The 26,658-nt window shown below is 33.3% G+C and overlaps 1 protein-coding gene across 3 annotated transcripts in view; it reads left to right on the top strand.

Moving 5' to 3' along the window:
- Window positions 1-26,658, top strand: part of LOC148181975 (neurotrimin-like) — a 218,575-nt gene that overhangs the window by 121,282 nt on the left and 70,635 nt on the right. For all 3 annotated transcript variants that reach the window (XM_088040370.1, XM_088040357.1, XM_088040362.1), the window contains one exon: window positions 13,459-13,504. The gene's annotated coding sequence lies outside the window, so the exon portion shown is untranslated. The remainder of the gene's footprint in view (window positions 1-13,458; window positions 13,505-26,658) is intronic.

Below are 26,658 nucleotides of genomic sequence, written 5' to 3'. Positions count from 1 at the left end.
AAGTCTTTAGGTACCTAATGATTTTCTGTTTTCTCTCAAGAGACTCTTTCAGCAACTTGAGAAACGCTGAGTTAAAACAATTGTGTACGCAAAAGAGAGGAAGCGTGGAGAATACGAAAAATGTGTCCTGATTATTATACAATATAGTGAAAAAGTGACTGAAAGTTTGGGTTAAGCTCGGTGGAACCCTAAATTCCCATGTGCACCTCCGGGAGCGAAGTTAGGTGTTTATAAAGGCCAGATCCGTACTTAAGGGAGGCAAATTTAAAATTACAAACACATTAAAGTACTTTCAAAGTCAGTTCCCGTCTAACATTCTGCGGGTCTCCGATATTTATCGGTTTTCCTGAGCAAACTTCACTCTCGGTCTCCTGCAGTTCCAATTTCGTCGTAAATGCTACTTTCAAAACATCATTAATCTGCTTAGTTCATATTTCTTGAGTCCAGTTCTCCCGGGATTTTGCATCGAAAATACATTATTTAATTTTGCGGAAACGCTTCGACCCCTTTAATAAATTATTTCTTAGTGTTTTGTGGTATTCGTGCACTCGTCCATTAATTATAGGCTGAATACATTTTTAAAGTTAATTTGTTAAATTGAGTTCATGCCGTCTCTTAAATTTAATTAATTTTATTTGCGCTGGCAATTTCATGCTAAATTTATTGTTGGAAGAATACGGATCGTCGAGATTGTCTTCTAGGTTTTTCATTAGGGAGTCATTTAAGCACACGTTACAATGGAAATTCGACAATTCGAAAGCGGATTTTTGATGGTATTGCACAATTTCCGGCGATTAGGAAATGTATTTATTCTCTCCCACTCAAATAAATTGCTCAAAGCCGAACTTTTCTTATCATGCCTAAATACAGAAACGAATAATTGCCGACACAATAAAATTCGAGGGAAACAAACAGCTGCGGTCACATTTAAAAACAAAACCGGACTATTGACATTTTGACATGAACAAAAGTTTTTTTTTATTATTTTATACGCTAATTTTTAGGATCAGCAGATTTAAATATTTTAACCATTAAATCAATTTTTGTTCAACTCCGGTAACATGCTTCATTTGTTTTAATGGATGTTTGTTACTAAAATGAATTGGAAAGTTTAAAATTCTATCATGTTCGCTCGCCGTGTAATAATAAATTCGAAAAATTTCAATTTTATGTTTATATTTTATGCTTGTTGTCGACATTTAATTTACCAACTAATAAGTGGGTTTGGTTTACAACTGTTTTATATTTCATTGTTAATCAACAATAAATTAATTTTATTTCTGTACTGTTTAATTAAAAAGTATAAAATTAAATTGCAATTCTAATAGCGAAGAAAATAATAATTGATGATGTTTTATTAGAATATAAATAAAATCGGATTTGATTTATTTGAACAATATTGATAAGCTGATAATCCAGGAATAAAAAATTCATAATTTAAAACTAACACCGTTGGCGCATTTGATTAAATGTAAATAAAATAGGAGAATGATTAAATAACAGCGGCGTTTTATTTTTAATTACGTTGACCGATTTTCACATTCATTTAAAGCCTTTTTTAGTAAATGAAAAAATTGTGTAAAGATTATGCATAAAATCTATTGATGAAAATATTCACTGTGTAATAAAATTTTACAAAAGTCTTATTTATCTGATTTTTTTTTGCAATCTCGTTTTTTTTTAAAGAATATAAATACTATTAGTGTGAGTTCTCTTCAAGAAAAATAATAAATTCATTTGTTTCTCGCTTTGGAAAATAACCGATTATATTCATAAAATAAAACAAAAGTGTTAAAAAACTAATAAAATATGAAAACAAAAAGCGGTTTTACATTAAAAATTTAAAATACAATTTTTGTTCTTTTCCTTTTGGTTAGTAAAACAGCAACCCAAAATAGCAGTTAGTGCAATGATCTTGAAGTTCTTCAGATACTGGAATTTGTAAATGTTATTGACTTTAAAGACTTACGGATACCATGTCTTTAGACTCGAGGGGTAAATTCCACAAAAAAATTTGAACCTTTGACTTAACCGATTTGGAGATTTTAATGCCGAAATAGGCTTAAAACGCTTCCCAAAATTTCGTCGCGGAAATTATTTTGAGTTTTACTTATTTATCTGTTATACAACAATAACAATAACCCCTACTTAGATAAATAGATCCGCAAATAATTTACATTATCATCTTGTGACCACTTTTTAATTCGCAGTGAGGAAAAGAGCGAAAACATACATTTTTGAAAATATTTTTTTCTCTTAATATAACGACATTTCGACAAAACCAATGAAGCCATGTCAATTTTTTTTATTACAAAATGTTCCTGTTAATGAATGCGATTGATAAACTGATTAGTGCATTTTGTGTCTTCGTGGCAACAATGGCTTGCAATCACCGTCAGAAGTGAAAATGCGCATTTAAGCCCCTCAACGCAATCATCCGATTTAGCTTGAGCAAATAAAAGTAGAAAATATGGCAATGTGGTGGCAACACACTTTGTATTTTGCGCAGCGTTTCCTGGCTTTAGCCGCGGTCGTGCCATTCAAAAAATGTCATCGTTTTAAGTTGGAAAATTTCAGTACACCGCAATGGCCAGTCCCCTTCTTTAAATCCCCTCGTAAATACGTTTAAATCCGCGTTTGCAAAGTCCGAAACTTGCTCTTTTCTCAACAATTTGCTTTGAATCGTAATTTCCTCATTTTTATCGAGAAAAGAGGCAAAGGGCTGGTCAACAGAGGCCGGTGATGCCGTCGGACGAAGCGAAAGGGGCCGCATTCTCCCGCCGCCCACTGACCCCGACTCTGCGGCGGGATTTTACCGCAGCCCGCTTAGAGGGATATCCTCATGATCCCTCCGGTGAAATACCATCGACAACGTGCACCTACTTTGCGGTACTAATTGAATTTCGACGTTGTTAATACTTAAATTTCGGTCTGGTGATGCGTGTATTCTCGTTATCGAATTATTGGAAAACTGGTTTCTTTGCGTAACAATGCGTCGCCAACTTGAAAGACTGTATTTCAGAGCCACAATTACATGAACCCGTGTCAAGTGGCGTCATACTCCAACTTAATTGCTTCGGGAGTTGGATAATAGGGGGCGGTATAACACCGACTCCTATTGAGTTGGGGACTGTAAGAGAAACCAATGGGAGGATTGTGTCACCCAAGAAACCCGCATCTGCTTTAACGAGCTCGATATCATATTATTTTGATGTTTTAGAGTTAAATTAATTTCGTTACTACCAGCTCTTACGCCTAGTAAAGCTTCCCCACGTCGACAAGTTTATGGAACTTCGTCTCTGTACGATCCACCAACTTTCAACTAAATCCACAATTTTGCTAGAATTTTGATGAAAGCGGCAGGGACAATGAAAGCTCACAATTTTATTTTGGAAAATGGTGGAGGCGCCGGGCGAATTATCTCATAAAACTAGAAATAATTAACAATGTCTCGTAATTTTCTACAAAACACTTTCTCTTTAATCCAATTTTCTTACTTTAATAAACGTCTCTACAGCTCTCTCCTGTAGCAAGTTTATCTATCTTAGACAGTTCAACTGGCTCTGTAAACCCAACTATTTTCCTTTTGTTTTTAACTAATCCAGCATTCTGTAAATGTTACATCAAAATTAATTACAACGCAGGTATATCAAAAAACTTTAAACTAGATCCACAATTTTTCTAGAATTTTGATGAAAGCGACAGGGACAATAAAAGCTCACAATTTTTTTTTATTTTATTTTTTGAAAAATGGTGGAGGCGCCGGGCGAATTACCTAATAAAACTCGAAATAACTAAAAAACAATGTCTCGTAATTTTCTACAAAACACTTTCTCTTTAATCCAATTTTCTTACTTTAATAAACGTCACTACAACTCTCTCCTGTAGCAAGTTTATCTAGCTTTGACGGTTCAACTGCCCCGTAATTCCAACTATTTTCCTTTTGTTATTAACTATTCCAGCATTATGTAGATGTTACATCAAAATTAATTACAACGTAGGTATATCAAAGGCTAGAGAAAGTTAACGCATTTCAAATGGTCCGTCTCACTTGTAATAATCTTCTAAATTGGATGTATTCTACCGATAGCAGTCAGCAATGTCAACCTGATAATTCTCTCTCTGTGCATTAGTTAGATGCATTAGTACCATACGTAGCCACGTTTGATTGGAGATTAACAGCCGGTTTAGTACAGCTGTAAATCGGTGCATCAAAGTCGGCTCTAGCAAACACCGGAGAATATGCAACGAAATCTACAAAACTATTTGTCCATTATCCTGGATGCACAAATATGGAAAATTTTTACATTTTAACTCTGGTGGATTCCAAAATCCGCCCTTTATTATTTCTGGTATCTCTAGAGTTTTGTGGTAATACCTAATTTGGAACTTCAGCTTGAAGTTTGATGTTTTGGTTCCCAACAGGGAAAAAACAAACCGAGGGGGTAAATTACATCCAATCTGATTCTAATTGCGTCTAATTGAAAATGTTCGTTTTAATTAATTTTAATTAAGTTTTTCCAGTTGTCGCAGTAAACAAGCAATTGTAGACCCTCAAGATTATCATTCTCCCAAGGCGCTTTTCCAGAATTCGCAGATAATAACGTCGTGCGTGGAAGTATGTTTCATTTCCTCGCAAAAAATGCGTACATAGTCGGGTTCATGTTATTTTTACCTCTGAAACCGAAATTACATTTTCGTATCGATTTATTCCAGTTTAACAAAACCGTTAAAAATACCTGTCGGGAGATATAAATATATTTTCTCTAAATGTTCTAAAACGGTGTTCAGGTGATATATGGCGCCTTCAAGCCTGACAACCTCAAAATTCTTTATTGCACTGTTGACAAAATCCCCGTAAAATATCAAGTTTATTGTGGATTCTCGTCACCATAGAGCGATTTCCATCTCATTACCGCTTCTGGAAAAAGTGTCAGGTAACAACCGCGCGGAAAGGAAATTAATTACTAGCCACCCATCGCAATTATCCCAACTTATTGTCTTGAAAACTTCAATTGGAGTTACCACTCCGCTATCTTAATCCTTGATGTTCACTACTGAAGTTTATACAAAATATCGTAATTAAGACACATTCTGGATGAAATTAAGTTTGGAACTCACTGCTTAAGCTAGTCCTTAGGGCTCAATTTCGGAGACGATACCGTTAGTGATATGACTACCCTACATTTATGACTTACATTCTGGAAATTACAGTACACTTGAATATTTAGCAAGTCCGGGGTGAAAACTCGATGAATAATGGCGCCGATTTCGCCGATGACATGATAAATGTACAAATATGGCTCTTGATACAAACAGAAGCTCCGACTTAACGAGCGGTTGCTCTCATGTGATTTGTATTGCAATACATTGTCACAGTCAAGCGGCGATAACAGTCTGAGATTAGTCATCTGGGAAACCGAACTCTGAAGTTTCCACCACCGGAAAAAACGATTCTATAATTTGACTCCAAAATTAACATTGAAGAAATGTATTCTCACAGTTCGGCGGAAGAGAATTTTATTCGAAAATAATTGCTCATGAAAACGAAAACCAACAATGTATTCTAGAGCACCGCCTTTTTTAAAAAACGTCAAATTTTAAATCATCGTACTATTATTTTAAAATTTTTAACAGTATGATTGCTGTGAAAAGCAGAGATGTGAAAAGCATTTATGTCATACAACTCTAAAACCAAGGCAGACGTATAAGAAATTGCAATAAAGTGGTTATTAAATGTCATAACTAGTTTTATAATAATTTTTGTAATTTTAGTGCTACGGGTATAAAATTTGGGGAAAATACAACTTTTCAGCCGTCAATTAACTCCACTAAATTGCAAAACTGTAAAGTAAAAGACCCAATTTTAGAAATTGTTAAAACAGAGCAAAAAATTTAGACATCCTTTGTTTAAATTCGGAATGTTTTTACACTTTCAGTACATCGGCTACAAAACATGGAAAAGTTACTCTCTATGAGTTATGTACGAATTTTAATAAATTACAAAAGTCTAGAACAGAAGACACGACTTTTAAAACGAAGCAAAAATTTCCGACATCCACCATTAAAATTTCGGTAATTTTATTGCTTCAGCATAACTTCAGCAACTTTAGGAAAACTACTACTTTTGAGCCGCGTATTCATTCTACCAAATTGCAAAACTGCAGAGCAAAAGACACAATACATTTTTTGCAATTTTAGTGCTATAATATTGCAATTTGGCTAGATTGTTTCATTTGTTTAATAACTTCCCCAATTTTAAAATCAAAAATTTCAATTTTAGAGTTTTTTATTTTCAAGCAGAACTAAAAATATTCAACATTTTATTAAAAAATTCGTAATTTTGGCAATTTTACTGTTATAGCAATAAAATTTTGACAGGTTACAATCTTTAACTTCTTTAGTAACTCCACCAAATTGCACAGTTATATGGTCAAAAATACCAATTTTCAAACTTTTTATTTTCATATCCAACATTTTTTCAAAAATTCGTAATTTTAGAAAATTTAGTGTTATAGCTATAAAATTTAGCCAGATTGCTGTTTTTTATTTGTTTAATTACTGCACAAAATTTCTTAGTTGTAGAGTCAAAAATACAAATTTTAGAATTTTTTATCTTTATTTTTAACGAAAAATATTCTACGTTTTTTAGAAAAAATTCTAATTATGGCAATTTTAGTGTTATAGCAATAAGATTTGAGCAGATTGCTACTTTTGGGTTGTTTGTTAACTCCACCAAATCGTTAAATTATAGAGCCAAAAATCGTGACTTTAGAATTTTTAATATTTTAATTTTTGCTCAAAAATATCCAACATTCTTTACAAAAATTTGTAATTTTAGCAATTTTTGTGTTATAGCACTGAAATTTGGTTTGATTATTATGTTTGAGTTGTTTAATAACTTCACCAAATTGCTTAGTTCTAAAATAAAAAAAACAATTTTAGAATTTTTTATTTTCACGCAGAACCGGAAAAATCTGAAAAAAATTTAAAAAATTCGTAATGTTCTGACATCCACCACTAAAATACGTAATTTTAGTAATTTTTGTGCTACAGCTATAAAAATTGAGGAATTTTCTACTTTTCACTCGTATATTAACTTTAGGAAACTGGAAAATTGTTGAGAAAAAGGCACACATTCTAGAGATTTTAACTATGTACACAACCCATCAAAATTAACGCAAAATCGGCTTATTAATTTTAACAATGGCTTTAAAAAAATTATTGACGATTCACACCAACTGACGATTATTTTAATTTGACAGAACATTTATAAGACAATCCGAACTTGCAGATTAAACTTTTGCAATGGATTCAGAACTAAACTAAATCATCAACTGATTTAACACAAATGTGACAAAAAATCGTTAAGTAAGAAGTCAGAAATGGCTGTATGCCACGAAGAATACTGCCTGTTATCAGTATTCGAGCAAGTAGGTAAAGCACTTTGTCGAGATCAACTGTAAAACTGGAGGTAAAAATCACAGCGATTCCCACTTTCGTTTTGTGCAACTATTTAGCAACATGTGTTAATTTTGTGGAAAAAACTTGATATTACATTGTCAAAATGGCTTTAAAATGCATGTACATATTAAAAAATAATGAATTTTTAAAGTTTGCGTTAATTTTGCGGCGCATTGTAGTTATAATAGTTTGACAACAACTAATTTTCAAAATGTAAGTAATTTAACCTACGATTATTTAAAATTTGATTTCTTGTGAAAAAGGGGGTGTTCAAGAACACATTGTTGGTTTTCGTTTTTATGAGCAATTTTCTTCGAATAAAATTCTCTAGAAGAACCAGTACGAGTGTGGTGAAAATGGTGGATGCGCCGCACCGAGAGAATCTTGATGATTTAATAAAATTCGTAATGACACCAAATCGATAATTCCCTCGCTCCTCGTTTATTAACCCGAAAAAAATAGACCGAGGTTTTACATTACAATTGCTCGGAATTGCTGAAGGATCAATACTCCTGCGCGTCGCCGATTAATTGATGCAACTATCAATTGGTTTTATTTGAAAAAGGAGCTGTGTTAGTCCTTCGTACATAAATAGCGACAGCTGAATAGGAACCTAATTATTTTTAGTGTGCACCCACTGTGGTGTCATGTACAATCCTGGCTACGTGCGAAAGAACGGATAACGATGAAATATGGCATCGCAGTTGTGAACTCTATAAAAAAATAAACACGGTTTAAAAACCTATATAAACAGTTTAAAATTCAATTTGCAAGGTTAAGGCAACTGAAAAAAAAATTCAAATATACATATTTAATATTAGAGTCTTTGAAGTAAAGAAGTGAAATAACTGCGTTATCAAATTCCGTTACCTCTTTTTACGTTTGAGCATGATGATTTGTCAAGACCGCAGTAAAGTCACGCACATTTCTTTGAACTTTTAAATTAAAAGAGAAATTGGTGGAGCTTCGAGACGGTCTTATTTGTAAAGCTCGGATTACATGCATCAGGAATTTGAGAGAACTTGTAACGACATAAATCAATAAATGGTTAAAAAGCGGAAAACATGTGGCGACATTTTGTTATCTTATTATTGCTAAATATGCAACAGGTTTAAAGGGATTCTGTTCGAAGGATAACGGTAAAATTTTAAACACAAATTTTGGTTTAACGTAGCATAAAAATTATAACAGGTCCTAGGGTCAGTAAGACCCATATTCTGGATTCTGCGTGAAATACTGCATAAAATCAGAAGCAAATTAAAAAAAAATTATCAAATGAGTGCCCAAAAAATTGCTTATTGAATTTTCGATTTTTGACAGGTAATTCTAAAGTAAAATGAGCCGAGAAAAACGATAGTCAAAACCGTTTCTCAAAACCTTTTTTACTTTCGGGGATATTGAGTTTTAACAATTTTACAACTCAAAATCCAATATCCAAAATTTTGATCGCTCATAACTATGTTATTTGTGGACCGATTTTAACGAATCTTACTTTTTGGATTTTACGTGAAATGCTGTGTTAAGATTGCTTCATAAATAAGTGAGATAGCAGCCACCGAGTCTGTATTAGAGACTGAAAGGCAGCTAACTTCTACATTAAAAAAAATAAAATTTTGAATTCGAACTATCTAAGACCGATTTCTAAGCTAAAAACGATTTCGAAAAGAGTTTTTTTTTATATTTGCCTTAATTTCTGAGATATCAAGCAAAATCGTTTCGAAAGCTTCAAAATTTTGGCTTTTCTGGCGGCAACCTAAAACTTCAAACGCTTCTATTCGGTTATTTGTAGACTGACGAGAAAAACAAAGGTGGTTTCGTATTCAGTGCAAAAGTCTGCGTAAAATGAGCTCATATATCAAATTTCCTTAATAAATAAACGAGATATCGATCGAAATAAATTTTCAGAGGCTGTTTTCAGGGTCATTTTCAAGACGCTGTTTCGGGGCGGAAATGACGTTTAGTACCTTTGAGTTAGTTATACATCGATCGAAAAAGCTGCTCGAGAACTATCAACTGAGCAAATTTGAGATCGATATGAATTATAATAGTTTACGAGTTTTGGCCAAAAAACAAAAATTGAAAAATTTTTATCGATTGAGTCGGATTTTTTTTCGAAAAAATTACTAATCGAATTTTGGGCATTTGAGAGCGAATTTTAAAGGAATTTTAAAACTCGGTAAATAAGCCAGATATCGACCGAATAAGCTTTAGAAACTAGATTTTCTCAGTTTTTTTGACGATATTAAGTGAACCAAATTAAAAGAAGCGATTCGAGAGCTAGAATAAAACTCCATGAAGCTTGAGAGATATTCCACGTGCTTTCATCGCATATTGATAAGTATAAGCTTCGATTAAAGCGAGTGTAATGTTCACAATAAGTGTAGCTCCCTGGTAAAAGCTCCTCATCGGCTCCATCTAAGCACCATTTCGATTTGCTTCGCTTCGTCTCTTTAAAATAACGATCAGTGTGTAATACGGCTGACGCCAAAATTGAAACAAACATAAAAGATCACGATCTAAAATGAAAGTTTTTCAAAATGACTAAAGCGAAATGAAGCGAGCTCTAATAGCCAATTTGGTTCCGGTTTTGTGCGCGCGTCATCCAGAGCGGGCCTACGGCCAAAATAGAAGACCCTTAACCTTCCAGATTATCACGTCCGGTGGCCGATTTTGCAAACTATCTTATGACAAAATCCTTTATTAGAGAGGTCGGGCAAATACGCACCCATATGAACTTCCCAACCCCGAAAAGTACGACACGTGAGTCGACATTTGCATTTTATGATGTTATAAACACTGACGGGGCGCACGTTGGGCCATATTTTTTCATTTTGTTTTTGTAGGACACAGGTTATTTTATTTAATCGACGTGTTGGGGAGGGATTATTGCGCCTTCAGTGACGGGTTTTCGGGGGATCACAAAGTCTTATCCTGCGAAAAATATCGGATTTAACCCCCTAAAAAGGGGTGTCACATTGGCTCAAAGTCCGAAATGAACAACAGAGGGTATTAATATTTTTCTTCCAGCACTTGTCGTTTAATTTTGCGAGGCTCTTGGTGGCCTAACTTTAAAAAATCCTACAAGTACGTAACAACAACGAAGATGTCGGCAATTACGTGGCATCCTAAACTTTGTTTATCCTCGTTTAAAACGAGCGTTATTATATAACGGAGGTCTCCACACACATTATCGTCCATGATCACCCCAAGTTGTATGTGCGTTCTTGTTATTAACCCTTGGAAGAATATGACGGAGTCGGCTTTATTTTTATATGATGAAATTTTAGGGTCGTTTTATGACTTTCATTCCGAAATCCTAAATAGATAACGGCAAGACGTGACAGCACGGAAATATATTCCACCAGATTATGAATCCTGCTCGTACATAATTAACACAGAAATAATTTCAAAAATTCCCACTTCCTTATTGTAACCAGATTAGTGCTGGATTTAAAGACAATGGAGCCGAATTCTTCTCCGGATCAATAAAGACGGATCTTTTGAATACACAAAGCATACTAATTATATTGACTCGAGAAGATTGCTCTGTACAGTCTCATAATTTTATGAGTGCCTCGTCTTTATTAATTTATACATTTTCCGTTTTATTTTTGCTACTGTCTGTCTTCTATTACGGAATTTAGTTAATTCGAATCCAAACAAAATTAAATGTTAAAACATTGCTATTCAAGGCGACTGAAACCGTCCTGGTGTGAATACAAAAACCCTGAATGCCTGTTTTTGTGCGCCAAATTTTAATTTCGTTCCTGTAAAGCTCAGTGATTGATTCATTAGCATTTTTCAGTGAGTAGGTCGTGATGGCTGAAAACGAGTTTTCGATCCGAGCTATTTTGATTAAGGGGGAACAAAAGAGGCGTGTAAGAGTAAATTTCATAACAAACAGGCTGGGCGGCGAAAATATATTAAATTTCAGAATCATCTCCAAAGAAATAGTGTCTAACTAGACGCAAAGCAATTTCTCTAAATTTGTCTCCAACTAAATCGTTTTTTATTCGCTACAATCTTTCAGTCAACGCTTTAATCTCTCTAATTTCACTTCCAATTAGACCCATGTGCTTTTGAGCTTGTTATTCACTAAAACTTGCAGTTTTTGCCTTCACTAAATCAATCGAACTTGCTAGCTCTCAGTAATTTCTTTAATTTCTTTCATTTTTACCGAGCAACCGGTGGTCGCGAAACTAAATGAGCTTCTGCCAAATAAGGACGTAAAATATTTCAATTCATCCCGGAAATAGAATTTGATATAACCATAGATTTGTAAATCCCTCCGAATTAGCCCCCAAAACATTAAATTCCTGCGCTTCGCATGATTTTGAATATGCAAATTCCCTCAAATATCCGTAAAAACATTGTCAAAATATGCATGAAAATGTGAATTCGTGAATCAAAAATATAAAATAACATCCAAAACCCCCGTCAGCTAGCCCAGCTGTTTTATGATTTGCTTTTATACTGCAGGGAAACATATTCTTTCATAAAATTGATCAAACGAAACGAGACAGTTCCAATTTAGTTCTTGTGGGAAGAATTTCAAATAGAGTGCGGGTTGCACGCAAGAAGCGCCAACGTAAAACCAACCGTAACCGTAAGAATTCAGAGCTTCTCAGTGGGTTTAAGTATGCATCCCGAAAGCTCGACGCTTGCCAGAGCCTAATAAACATATCTAACTTAGAATGCAGAACAGATCTTATATCAGTTTCGTAGTTTCTTGCAAAAGCAAACTCTGAAATAACATAAAACAATAACAAAAAGAGGAGTTGCCGGAGTTGAGACTAATATGCAAGAGTTGTGGAGTGTAAAGTTGCGGGAATTTCAGATCAGGATCGGACTTGCAGACATTCTCCGTAATTACTAATTTTATTGCTGCAAAATATAATAAAGTGGAAATCCTCGAGATTAAATCGGAATTAATTCCGGCACTTTCTGCAGGTTAAAAATTACGATACTCTATAAAATATATCGGTGTTAACGATAGAAGGGGACACAATCGTAAAACCTATAAAAACTTTACGGCAACGTGCTGCTCTATACGGTGTGATGTTATTTTTGGGTGACCGGAAGCTGGTTTACGACGAAATTGATGCCGTTCTAGACAAACGACAACTTTCTTGGAGCGTTTCCTCGAGCATCACAGTGACAATTCGAGCCTCAAATATGTAAATATATTAAATTTTGCGCTTAAATATGAACGTTCACCTGATTTCCTGCCGAATCCGTAACAAATTCAATTTTTATGAAATTCGTAATAATACAGAAGTGTGGTTGCTAGTAATCAAATACTCAGTAAGAAGGGAATGCCCGGAAATTTTATTGTAGGATTTATAAATCTCAGTCGTGCTGAGGCGGACGAAGCAACAATACACAAAAAATAATATTGTCCAAAAGCTTTTATTGCGCATAAGAGCAAATAAAAGAATTCAATAAAGGTCAGTGCATGTGTCATCTCTTGCTGGAAAGCCGACGGACAAACAAAAGTACGCAGTTTTGTTATTCTTTGTTCTGAAAATGAGCGTTTGTTTACGGGAAAGCTAAAAGTTGTGTTTCGTGTAAGTAACAGAAACTTACTAAAAATAAGCCAAGCTGGAGAGAATGATCAAAATTCAATTTCCCAACGTGTTATTTATTATTATTCGAGCACAAACTAAATGTGAGAGTTAATGGAAAATTATATTAATTACGCTTACGCTTTGTTCGGCGTCGAGCCCGTCCGATGTTTTCTCTGCTTTAACTAAATGTATTTCAGACATCAGGTAATGAAGTAATTAATTTAGTGCTGAAGCGAATCAAAAATACTTTTTATACCAAGCAAAAGGTACACACATGTAAAATTCAGCGAACAGAAATGACCCTAATATTCTAAGTAAGGAAGTAAATAGTGTGAATTCTTAACACGTTTGGAATTCTTTTCCGACCTAGTTGTCACGAATGCACTTTTTTCTTTTATGCAAGTCCGAATTAATTTTTGCATTGCAGGGAGGCCACCATATGAGCATCAACTGAGATCACACGCAATCAAACGGTGAGTGATTATATCTAATTTTATTATCTGTTTCTTATTTTTAGTATAAGTAATTTACATTTAAATTATTCGTGCAAAGAGTCTTCAATTTAATTGTGACAATATTTACTTTAAACTTAATTAATGTGGTCTAATAAATAATGATGATGTTGATTTTGAAAACAGTTCGCTTGTTTATTACAATTAGAAACTCGAAAATTGCTCAGTTGCCAAATTATAACGAAAATTTCATGTCTGGAATTAATTATCTCCATTTTTCTTCTCCAATTAAATCAATGTAATATTGAGCTTTTTTTGCTCTTTTTAAGCTTTCTAATTTTTGCCTCCAATTAAATCAACGTCGTGTTCAGCTTTCCTGTTTCCTAGAAAGCTGTCAGTACTTTTATTTTTCTTATTTTCCAGTTTTTAGAAGCCCATCAGAAAATTTACTTGCTTCCATGAGTTGTCTAAGAACTTTTCCCATTTATTCCTTTTTTTATCGACGAAAGATTAGAATAACACAAATTGGAGGAGTTTATTGACGAGATCTTTAGCCTCTAATTCTCTTAATCAATGCGATTTTGAGATGTCTAACTAATCAAAGCTTGTAAGTTCGAGCTTTCACTGATTTCTCTAATTTTTGATCTGAACTTCTGCGTGAAATAAGCACCAATTCTTTAATATTGTTTCATGAATAAGCGAGATATCGACCATGTCTGAATTGGAGACCGAAGGGCAGCAACTTTTACATTAAAAATATAAAAATTTCGAATTCGAACTATCTAGGACCAATTTCCAAGCTATTCGATATAAAATATAATAGTTTACAAATTTTGGTCAAAAAAATAAAAAACTTAAAATTTTTTATCGATTGAGTCGTATTTTTTTTTTAAATCTACAAATTATCTACAAATTTTGGACATTTGAGAGCGATTTTTAAAGAAAACTCAGCCTTGAAAAGCGACGACGCAAACCGATTCTTAATATCAGTAGTAGTTTTGGAAATATTTATCGTAACCAGCAGTTAAATCAAAATGCAGCTATAATTTTAAGCTTATTCTGTTTCTATAAACTTTCAGCAACTTTTCCACCGGTGTTCATTTCAAGATTTTAAACTCTCTTAGTTACAAAAAGCTTTCAGCCATTTCTCTTATTTCTATAATTTTAGTTTCAACGAAATAAATGTGATTTTAAAGTTTCCTTTGCTAGAAAGCTGTCAATAAATTATTAATTTTTTATTCCTTAGAAACTTTCAGTAATTGCTCCAGTTTTCGTTCGCAGCTTGATCAATATAATTTAGAGCTTTCCTGTTTCCTGAGGAGCTGTCTGTAGTTTTTGTATTCCTCTTCTTGTGTTCGATTTAGTTCTACGTAGTTTCCAGGTTAATTTTTTAAATTTTTGTTTTAAACAAATTTCTGATTCCCCCTTCATCTTCAATCGCTCCGTTCCCTCTATTGTTCTGAATTTAATATGTAAATACACTTAATTTTAAGCTTTCAGTAATCTTATATTTATATTTTTAACGTCGTTACTTAATCCTCTTTATTTTTCATTGATACAATTCGTTCCCCTTGGGAAAATAATAAGGAAATAACATTGCTTTTTAACAAAGGTAGAACTTTTGTATTTAAACAGGACAAATTATTTAGATTAAATCCTCGTTCATTCGAAATTCTGTCAGAAAGTTTGGTTATTATAAAATATCAGATGCGCCGTCTTTTAGTTTAAAGCATTAAAAATGGATGACATTTCATATTGTGTACAATTTTTGCAAACTCATACAATTGTTTCCATTCAAGTTTTCGTGAAAAAGCCGATTAAACTGAAGATGTTGTGGCATACAATTTCTATATAAAGACAACGAAGAATGCTTTCAAAGCACAGTTTTATTTATCGAAAAAAAGCAGAAGAAGGATCGAGTTACATAGCTTTGAAAGCCAACTCCGGAGATTTATTACTTTTTTGTAGTAAGAGTAGCCAAAGCAAAATAAACGTATTCAAATCGATAAAAATCCATTTTCAAATAGTGTCATGATACCACGAGCGGCTTCATTATAAATTGCGTAGACGACGAATAAGCATAACGAGGAAAATAACTCGAATTTACGCCAGGACAGGCCCTAAACGCTCCAACTTAAATATGAATAAAAGGGCGAAATTTTCAAGGTGAACGCGACTTCATTTCTTTCCTGCTGGAGCCATCTGTGCTGGGTACACTTTCTTATATTGCACTCGAGGGAGAAATGTTTTTTCTTTCTCAGATAAATCCTTCACTTCTAAATTATGCAAATACTTTTACATGAATTTGAATGGCTAACACAATTTTAAAATTATTATTTGATGTTTTTTTTCTCTCTCCAAGCCTGGAAAACAAACGCAGTTTTTACCGTATTTAATGAATACTGACATGTTTTCGTATTTTAAATTCGCATTAATTACGAGGTTTGGTGCGCAGGTTCGGAAGTAAGAAATTCTCCGAGATAAATTTAATATCTTTGAAAGTTATGCGAGCGATGGGGACTAATAACGATTAAAAGCTTTATGGTAGTTACAGAAACTGGCAATCCTGGCCTGTCAACAAAGTCTCTAATTACTCCAAACAGCTTTAAAAACGCTACATTTTGTTATAAACGGAATATTTCAATTTCCGGTCCAAAAATAGATGAATATTAAACGGGGCTGTCATTTCGGTATGAATATAACTAGGGTTTACACAACGAGCTGTAGATCCGGATTAATGCCAATCTATCGGGATAAATTTACATTTATGTCGACAAGTTTAAAATAAATACAGATATCTATTAATATTAAAGAGATAGCAACTAAACAGGAAAACATTTTTTGTTGAAATGGAACTGAACCACAAAGGAAAAGATTGCTCGCTGGAGAGTGAAATTAAAATTTGTTGGTTAAATTGAAATGTTTGATTAACTGATCAAGCGATTAATCTTGTTTACAGCTTTTTCCCGTAAATCACGGCATTAAAAAGTACTCGTGTACTATTATTTAAACTAATTTTCGATCAAACCAATATTTTGCAAATTTAATAGATTACAGTTATTAGGTTGTATATGAAAATTTTATTCTGTATTTACCTGCTAACCGCAAATTTTAAATCAGTGTTGACTTTCAAATTATGATCGATTTCAACGCCATCAGCAGGAATTTATTGTTAAAACATCCTCGTTCCTTGGATATAAATTGAATATTCTCTTGAAACTATCATAGTGGAGAATATCGGCGTTTTATTACCATTATGTCTAACAAGAATGCTGTAATAAATTACAGATATTGAAGAAAAATTGTTATCCTGCGCTGACGGTTTTTTAAATTAGAGATCATTAGATTTTATTATCCTGGAAAGAATGTTTCATTAAATAGCTCGTTAATACTGGAGGTAAAAATAGCAGCAAGAAAAATTAGCTTCAGGATTCAATAAAAAAGTACTTATCGTGTTATTTTGTTTGGAAGGGGAAGCTTTAATTTGCTTCTAATGTTTCTGTTTTTTTAAACCATTAGGATCAATAATTTTTTTAGGACGTCGTTTGATACATTTAGCCAAAAATTTGAGATATTTAAAATTAAAGGCATTGCATATTTAGAAATTGAAATTACAAGAAAAAAACAAATTATTAAATCCCAAAACTGGCGAAATTGGTGGATGCGCAAAGTTGCTCAGAACCTGAGAACTTTGACATAGTTTAGTCGTGCATTTTTTCCAAAAAAATCCAATTTTTGAATTTTGAAAATTCTAAAAACGATTTTGTTAGCTAAAAATTGCGAAAAAAACGACGGTGAAAACCATTTCTTTAGATCTGTCGTAGTTTCGAGATATTGAGCACAGATTGTTTCAAACCTTCAAAAATTTGGCCCTCTGGCGACAACCCGAATTTTTAAATACCTCTAATTCAGGCATTTGTTAAATGACAAAAAAAACAAAAGTAATTTTGGATTCAGCGCGAAATTCTGCCTAAATGAACAGTTTAGGAGGGGCGATCGAAAAACAAAAAAAATTGAAAATTTTTCATCGATTGAGTCGCAAAATTTTTTTACCCAAAATATTGACTATCGAGTTTTCGACTTTTGACAGCTGCTTCTAAAGTGAGCCGACAAAAACGATGGTCAAAACCGTTTCTCAAAATCTCTCTTTGCAACTAAAGATTCAATATCCAAAACTTTGATCGCTCATAACTCAGTTATTTGTAGACCCATCTTAACAGCTCTTACTTTTATGGAATCTACGTGAAATTATACGTAAAATGAGTACCAATACTTCAAGATCGCTCAATAAATAAGCAAGATATCGACCGAGTCTGAATTAGAGACCGAAAGCCAACTAACTTTAACACTAAAAAAATGAAAATTTTGAATTCGAATTATCGAATTATCGAATTATCGAAGCTAACAAATTGCGAGAAAAACGATTTGGTATATTCTTTTGGAACTATCTTAGTGGAGAATATAGTCGTTTTATTATCATTATGTCTAACAAGAATGCTATAATAAATTACAGATATTGAAAATTGTTATCCTGCGCTGACGGTTTTTTAAATTAGAGATCATTACATTTTATTATCCTGGAAAGAATGTTTCATTAAATAGCTCATTATTAATACTGGAGGTAAAAATAGCAGCAAGAAAAATAAGCTATATGATTCAATAAAAAAGTACTTATCGTATTACTCGCTTCTAATGTTTCCCTTTTTTTAAGCCATCACGATCGATATTTACCAGGAATCTATTTTTTTAACACGTCGTTGATATATCTAGCCAAAAATTTGATTTGCAATTAGAAACAATCCATAAGCCAAAAAACAAATTATGAAAACTGGCGAATTTGGTAGATACGCAAAGTTAACGTTTTTCTGCACATTTTGCCAAAAACGCGCGGAGCTAATCTCCGCAAAAAAGCAACAGGAATTCTAATTCTTTGATAAAGCCAGTAACTTTGCAAGAGCACGTCCACTTTAAACTGTTCGCGCATTAGAATATGCATACTAATTGACTAAGCTAGCTGCAACTTCCAGCGGTCAGTTTCATTATTTAGAAACCATATTCCGTACTTTGCACTTTAATTACTTTGTAAGTGACTTACATAGAGCTTCCAGTGAGTAAAAATTCTGTCTGCTAAACAAAAGTGGGTGAAATATTTAAAGGACTTAATGCACCATCTTTGGCCATCTTTGCTCTTATTGTAAAGCAAGCTGAATTATATAAAGCAACTATTTAATGACGGAACACTAAAACGAGAACAATGGAAGCTTGCAAAAGTAATAATTTCCCTAAATTATTGTCAAATTAATAATAAATTGACGCAATAGAACACCAGCATGTGTTATGCCCATATTTACCCTGGAAATTATGTTTGACTTCCATTCCTGTCTCAATTCGTTGTAGAACAATGCCGGCTGTAATCCTCTAATCGAAATACACTTCCTATTAGATCTGCTTCTAGCAATGGTCAGTTTTTGCAGTTTCTCCTTTATACTAGATCCGGTTATGCAGCTAGTAATTAGAACCACCGACAAAGCTTTGTTTAATCAATTTGGTTGTATTATTTGCACTATAAAAGACACACGTAATAATCCGAGTAAATTTGAATAACTTTGTGTTCAATTTGCATAGTAGAAACAAAACATGGACGCAGAACAAGACCGGACTGAATAAGCAGGAATTAAAGATGTTTGCTAACAATTCGTGCGCTGAAAGCGCAAAACGCTTGCTTACGTATAAAAAATTCATGCTTAGGGAAATTTGGATGTATTGTTAAGTCATTTCAGCGCTGGTAGTGTTTAGATAAGATTTTTATAGTATTTACTCATTCCAAAGCGGAGATATTAATAATAAAACATTTTCTATGATACGAAACAGAGGGAATAATAAATATTAGTAGGACAGGTGTTGAGTTGAATAAACATTCCAAGTAGTGTGTTATTATTATGCAAGTTGGACAAACAGACTTCTCCCCAAAGACAAAGTCCTGTTTCAAGTGTTATTCGCACAAGGGATAACACGCCCCTGCACACAATTATATCTGCACTTGAAGCAGGTATCATTTTCAAACGAAGCTTTCAGCAACTTGGTCAGAACTTAAAATTTTCCTCACACAGACTCTCGGTTTTGTTGAAGGCGTCTAGTTAGTGTTTTTTCGTCGCTTGTCTCGTTCTTCTAAGTTATTGGTTCAATCAATCACATCTTGAGCAAGACCATTTGCTAAAATCCGAGTAATTCCTTCAGCAGATTTGCAATTATTAGAAAAAGTATCGATACGAAATTTCTTCAGTCTCTTTTTGTTAAACTCGTCGATTTAGTAGCGACGTAGCAGTTGGAAGATTTGTTTTGATTTATTTACGAACACGTACATCTGCAGAACATGATTTATGGTAGTGTTCAGCGTTCTGCGACAGATGAAACAAAAACACACAAAGCTTGCAGAGTCGATCCTACAGTAAAGGCACAACACTTCCTCTAAACCCGGAGTCCCGGAACTCACACATACACACACGCCCGCGCTTTCCCCAACTAGTCTACTCTGACAAATGGCTTTTGTTAAAACCTAACCCAATTTCGGATATTTTCACTTAAAACTTTTCACGCCCTACCCTCCGAGCTCCAACAAATATTTAATTACGAAGCGGGAAGTGTAAACAATTATTTATACAGTGTGTACGAGCTTCAGACGCTACTCCGAGCGGTTTACGAGCACGCTGTTTATACTTATCATAAGCTTTGTTATAATGTGTGTTAATTTTAAGTAAATGGGAGCGGCGCTAATTTATTATTTAGCAAAGAGCACTTTCTTACAACTTCTGACACTCATACGCTTTAATTTCTAATCAAAATTTGAATTAAGCTTGCCCTCATTATTGAGACGCACTCTCATTTTAAATATTAAGGTTTTACGATCCACGCTTTTAAAACATTGAAGGCCTTCTCCAATTTCGGAAAGACTGCCTGTCGTTACATTTTATTTTATTGTCATTTTTATTGCTATTGCTCCGGAGCCAATTGCTTCATTTTGGAATTTCTCTAACTAAAACTTGACCGCGTATGCACAGTTCGGCGGAATTTTATTCGAAAAAATTGCTCATGAAAACGAAAACCAACAATGTGTCCTAGAGCACCTTCTTTTCAAAAAAAGTCAAATTTTAAGTCATCTTAGGTTGAATTACTATTATTTTAAGAAATTATGAAAATTTATTTATAAATATTAGAATTTTTCTTATTTTTTAAACTTTTGATGGCTTTAAAATTCTGACTATCATCGACAACAGAATGTTTGCTTTACAACCAAGACAGAGGGGTAAGAAACTGCAATAACATGGGTGTCCAAATGTCATAACTAGTTTTATAACAATTTTTGTAAATTTAGTGCTACGGCTATGAAATTTGGTGAACATACGACCTTGAGCCGTCAATTTAATCTACCAAATTGCAAAACTAAAGAGCAACAGACCCAATTTTAGAAACTGTTAAGACAGAGTAAAAAATTTAGACACCCTTTGTTTAAATTCGATTTTTTTTATAATTTCAGAACATCGGCTACGAAACTTGGAAAAGTTACTACCTATGAGTTATGTATTAATTTGAATAATTTACAAAAGTTTAGAACGGAAGACACAGACTTAAAAAAATGTATTTTAAAATCGAAGCAAATATTTCCGACATTCACCATTAAAATTTCGGTAATTTTATCGCATCAGCATGAACTTTAGGAAAACTACTACTTTTGAGCCGTGTATTAATTCTACCAAATTGCTTAATTGTAGAACAAAAATCACAATATTTAGAAATTTTAATTTTCAAAAGGAAACAAAATGTTCTAACGCCAAAATTCGTAATTTTAGTAATTTTTGTGTTACAACTATGAAAGGCGCACATTGTAGAGATTTTAACTCTGTACACTACCCAGCAAAATTAACGCAAAATCAACCTATTAATTTTAAAAATGGCTTTAAAAAAATATTGACGATCCAAACAAACTTACAATTACTTTAATTTGATAGAACATTAATAGGACAATCCAAAATTGCATATTAAACTTTTGGAATTCATTCAGAACTAAACAGTTTCATTAACTGATTTAACACAAATGTGACAAAAAATCTTTTCTTCAAATAAAATTCTCTTTCGGCGAACTGTGTATGCTTTTATGCCTTCCATCTGAAAATCTAAAAAGCCCTGAAAATTCTAAAGAACTTCCAAAATTTTGCACAGGAAAAATGGTGGAGGCGCCGCGCGATTGAAGCTTTGTGGCCCCCATAAATTTAAGTTTCGAATTAAACCTCGTTACAACAAATTTTACACCCGCAAATTTTGCACAGTTTTACATCAGTTTGATTCTATTCAATTATCTCTCCAGTAAAGCTGAGAAATGCCTGGAAATCCTCGTCAACATTTTTATATCCACCCCTTTCTTGGTCTATAAAATATGTTATAGCGAGCTCTAAGAAAAATAAGTTTAAAGAAAATAAACGTTCACTTTTCCATTCAGCGAATAACTAGAAGTCTGAAGTTTTCGATCTCATTGTATGAAATACGGAACACGCAATTTAAGAAGTTTAACCAGACACAAAGTACTTTGTGGAAGCACTCACTTGAGGGTACACTCAATATATCCAATTCCCATTGATCTAGCACTTGAAACTATTCCCACAAGGAACATCAGTATGTATAGTTATTTTCGTTTGTTGATCAAGAGGAGTTTGCTTAGGGAATTGATTAACAAATGCAATTCTACCGTAAAAATTGAATAAACTGCCCTTGATTAAAACAGGAAAATAATGTCAAAGGCACGCCGAAGAAATTGCCCGCTCAGTGAAGCGTTGATTTCGCAATTTTCATGTTAATTTAGATGAACTTACTTGCGATGAAGATTGAAATGATGTTAATTAAAATATGAGTCATTTTATTTCAATTAACGTTAAATTTATAGTCTCGCATTGTATCCATTGTCGCTGCATTAATATATAACGTTAATCAATCTCTTTTAACGATGAAAGGGTGTTCCAAAAGGGCGTTACACTCGACTAAATTACCAGATGACCCGACAATTACCACTGATTGTCGATTCAAGCCGTTTAATTTAGAAAAGTAATTGAAAGACGTTGCTTCTCTTTGTGCCTTCTTTTTTCTGATAAGATTCGTTATTTTTACTTCCGTTTAATTAAACAAGCGACATGGACGGCTTGTTTCGAATGAAAATAGTCGAGGAAAATCATTCCACTCGATTTTTGTAATTTAATCCCAATCGGATTCTTTCACGTTATTTTGTAAAGTCGCCCGAATCGACGCGAAAAAGCTTTCTCAGACTTTGAATGTTCAAGATACTCCGGTAAGTGGCAGCGACTGGGCCATTTTTCCAAGAAATGATTAAAGGAAGCAGGATCTGACTCCATCCTCATCATTAATTGGGCCCAATTAAACCATGACCCTTCTTAATTACATTATCTAGTTTGGTAAACATATTTATTTAATACTAGTTTTACTAATCGCGTGACGAAAAATGCACTTTTACGTTTTGCGCCATGAATAACTAGTATACCTCAGGTGAGCATCACGGAATTTTTTATTAAATCCATTACAATTTAAATTCAACATTTCGTGTTTATAAGCCTATAAAAAGACTAGTAAAGTGTAAAATAATTATCATGGGCTATAATAGCGGTGATAAGTATTCATGCTATATCAGCCACAATAATATATTGCATTTGACAATGTTAAAAACCAGTTTTTCAATAATTTAAACTGCATTTGGAAGTTTAATAGTAAATTTAGCTGGTTGTGTTAAATGATTAAAATGAACTTTTTTCATTTGGAATATATAAATTCAATACAACATTTTAGCAAAAATGTGTTTGTAAATACACATGGGGTATTCCACACCAAATCGATCAATTTTGACTCCGACCCTTTTCGATTTGGCTGAAACTTTTTCATTTTTTTCTAATTTATGAAAAACGGTTCTCAGGATTTTTTTAAATTCTTGTTCCCAACCCAAAAAAAGTTATCTCTCAGAGTGGGCCGATTTTCTTTTAAATTTTTTTATTTAATTGAAGAAAAAAATTTAGGCGATTTAACCTAAAAATAGAATTTTTAGGCCTCAAAAGCGGCCTAAAAATAAGTCTTTTCTGGCCGCAAACATTTTCCGCCGATCTATGGTGGCGCTATCTATCCATAGTTTTGCATATTACATCAAGATACTGACATTATCCTCAATTTTATAATTATTTGGGTAAAATCACATAGACAAACTGCTTTAAAGTGCAACAAAGACGTGTTGAATTATTGTAAACCAACATGTCCAGCATTGCTGCTACAACCTCAAGAAGCACATCAAACCTAATTTATACAAATTATGAAGCTACACATGCTGAAACTGCAAATGTAAAATTTGAACTTTTCTGAAGGATTCATAAATATTTACAATTATTCCAGTTGTTAAAAATGAGTAAATCAATAAATTATAAATAAAAATTAATTAATTTGTAATTTTAATGATGTCGCCTAAAAAATCTTGTGTATATCACGGCCAAAAAATGCTATTTTGCCCTCGCCTCGGCCATTAAAAAAAGGCTCGGCCAAAAAAGACACACTTTTTGGTATTGGTATAAAAATAACTATTGTTTAAAAAAAATAATTGAGTTTATCATTTAAATTTTTTTGTATTTTTTTTGAAAAGTACATTTCAAAACAGAAATTTTGAAAAAAATACGACCAGATAAGTTATTTTTTGAAAAAGTTATAGCTGTTTGAAAATAAAAAACATTTTTTTGGAAAAATTCATAACTTTTTTGTGATCAGTTAAAAAAATTGAAAAAAATCTGAGAACTCTTTTTCATCATGTAGAAACATATGAGAAAGTTTCAGTCAAATTGAAAAGGGTCGGGGTCAATAGTAGTCGATTTGGTGTGGGAATACTCCATATAAATAATTTTAATTAATTTGCCCCAAAAATCAAACTGATAATTACTTCTATTTTATTATTCGAATGAAACAAAAAATATTCAACATTTTCAGCAGCTTTTTTAGTTTTATGTATAAAATGGCGAACTTCTCCTGGGAAAACGGTAATAGATAAGTTTCTCTTTTACCTCAAAGCGTGAAATAATTCCGCCCATTTATTTTTAAGTTTCAGCACTCACTCTCTTAATTAAAAATGACGAAGTTTAAGTTAGCGACATTAAAACTTTAATTGCAAACTTTCAAAGTTGACTATCCCGCGAGTAATGAAAATATCCCAACACAAGTTTCGTAACTGTGCAAACAATTGGCTGTCGATCATTGAAATGTTGCGCAATTATGTGCATTCACTGCTTCTGTGTACTTTTCAATAGATCTTGAAATTGTATTGTAAACTTTCTCCGTGTGTCTCCCTCCTGAAACTCGCGTTACATTATTGACAACTCCTTCTAAATTTAGGCTACTTGAGTAAACTTACTAGACGATGTTATCGTCTGCACACAACTCCTGAGTGCTTCTTTAGAGAACTTTCGTTTTCTACGCCTCCGAGATACTGTTCGCTCTTCCTACTCGAATTAATATGTATCTGATGTGGATGGAAATAAGTGTCAAAAATCTCACACGTTATCCATAAAAAATTTCAGGAAATTTCGTTGCCTCGGATGCATATTTATGAGGTGCTAAAATGGTGCTCGTGCTGAATAAACGGTATTGGGATTCGGTCACCGACACGCAACAAAGGTTGATTTAATAAAAGAACAAACTGGTAGAAATGACCGGTGGAGTTTTGTTATCAAGCGTAGTAAACAAACATCTCGGATTCGTGATATTGGGAAATTTCGTGCTTCTTATAAAGCTTTGCAGGAGGAAATATTTATAACTTGGCGCGCTAGTTAACGACACTCGACATTTTTTCTCTTTTATTTTTCCGGTCTAGGCTAAATTCATAATTCAATCACATCTAACTCTATTATTTAGAGTGAGCCCCCACTTAAAAAGGAACTTGTATAACTAACTAATAAAGATTACGAGAAAACGCAGCGTTAGAACCCGTGTACAATGGACCTCTAATGTTTGAAGCACACACAAAGCTTTTCTCTGTGAACTTAATTATTACACAGCGAATTGAATTTGTGGGACGGCAAGATTTTAACTAAAACTTTCAGCTTGCGTACATTTATAAAATTAACTGAGAGCGATTCCTTGATTCTGAGATTTAACCGACATTAATCCCGAAACTTTGGTCTTGGTTGTTGCAGAGTGTTAAGGAAATTAAAATTTGACCAGAACGAAACAGAGCATCAATTCTCGTAAATCACGACATTATTCCGGAGCTTTAATTGCGTCTCAAAACGGGACGAGTCTTAATTAATAACTATTAAAAGTTTCGACTTGAAGAAAACGTCGCTTAAATATTAAATTTGACGAGTAATTTAAGGCATCTATGAAGTATGCTATTCCGAGTTAGTTTAAACTTAATTAAAAGCGAAATCTTTTGAAGCTGCGCATACCTGGTCGCTTTAAAGCGGCTCCGGGTAGTAATTTTTCTAGTAATTCGCGTTTATTCATTCGAGGCATTTTATAGTGGAACATTTTCCAGTAAACGCGTTGTTTCGTTTTGTCGAACAAATGTAGCAGAATGGCGAGTAAATGAAGTAGAATTAGTCCTGGAGCATTTAGCGGAGTAGTGGAATATTGATAAGGCACGGAAAATAAGAGAGGACCATTAATATTCGGAGGAACGCGAAACGGTTAATTCCAGTCAATATTATGAGCTGCAAACATATTTCCATATCATCGACTTGATATTAAAATTGTTCGTCTTAAGTTTCCTACAAATAGGGGAAACTGGAGTGAAATGATCCTTCGAGGTAAAATGATTCAGTTTTATAATCATCCCTTAAAGTCGGCTTTAACTGAAGGTCCTTTAAAGTATTAATTGTTACAACAATCTGTTTCTTTGGTAAAAAGCACTTGTAATTTTAAGGGGCACAACCACTGTGACCCCCTAAAAAAGGTAATTTTTGGGAATTTTTTAAAGAAAACTATTGCTATGTTTTCAAATTTGAAGGACACAGTTCTACAAAAATAATGAAAAAAAGTTGGAATTTTCATATGAAAATATTTAATTCTGCCTTAGTTATTAAGTATTTCCCAAGCGACTAGAAAAAAAGCCCTCAACTGCTACACTGCGGCCTTCACCATTGTTAAAA

The sequence above is a fragment of the Gnatocerus cornutus genome, chromosome 1, assembly GCF_029298725.1.
Source record: "Gnatocerus cornutus isolate USDA-ARS CGAHR chromosome 1, icGnaCorn1.1, whole genome shotgun sequence".
Lineage (NCBI taxonomy): Eukaryota > Metazoa > Arthropoda > Insecta > Coleoptera > Tenebrionidae > Gnatocerus > Gnatocerus cornutus.
Note: the sequence above shows the minus strand (reverse complement) of the source record. Positions and strands in the feature narration are given on the sequence as shown.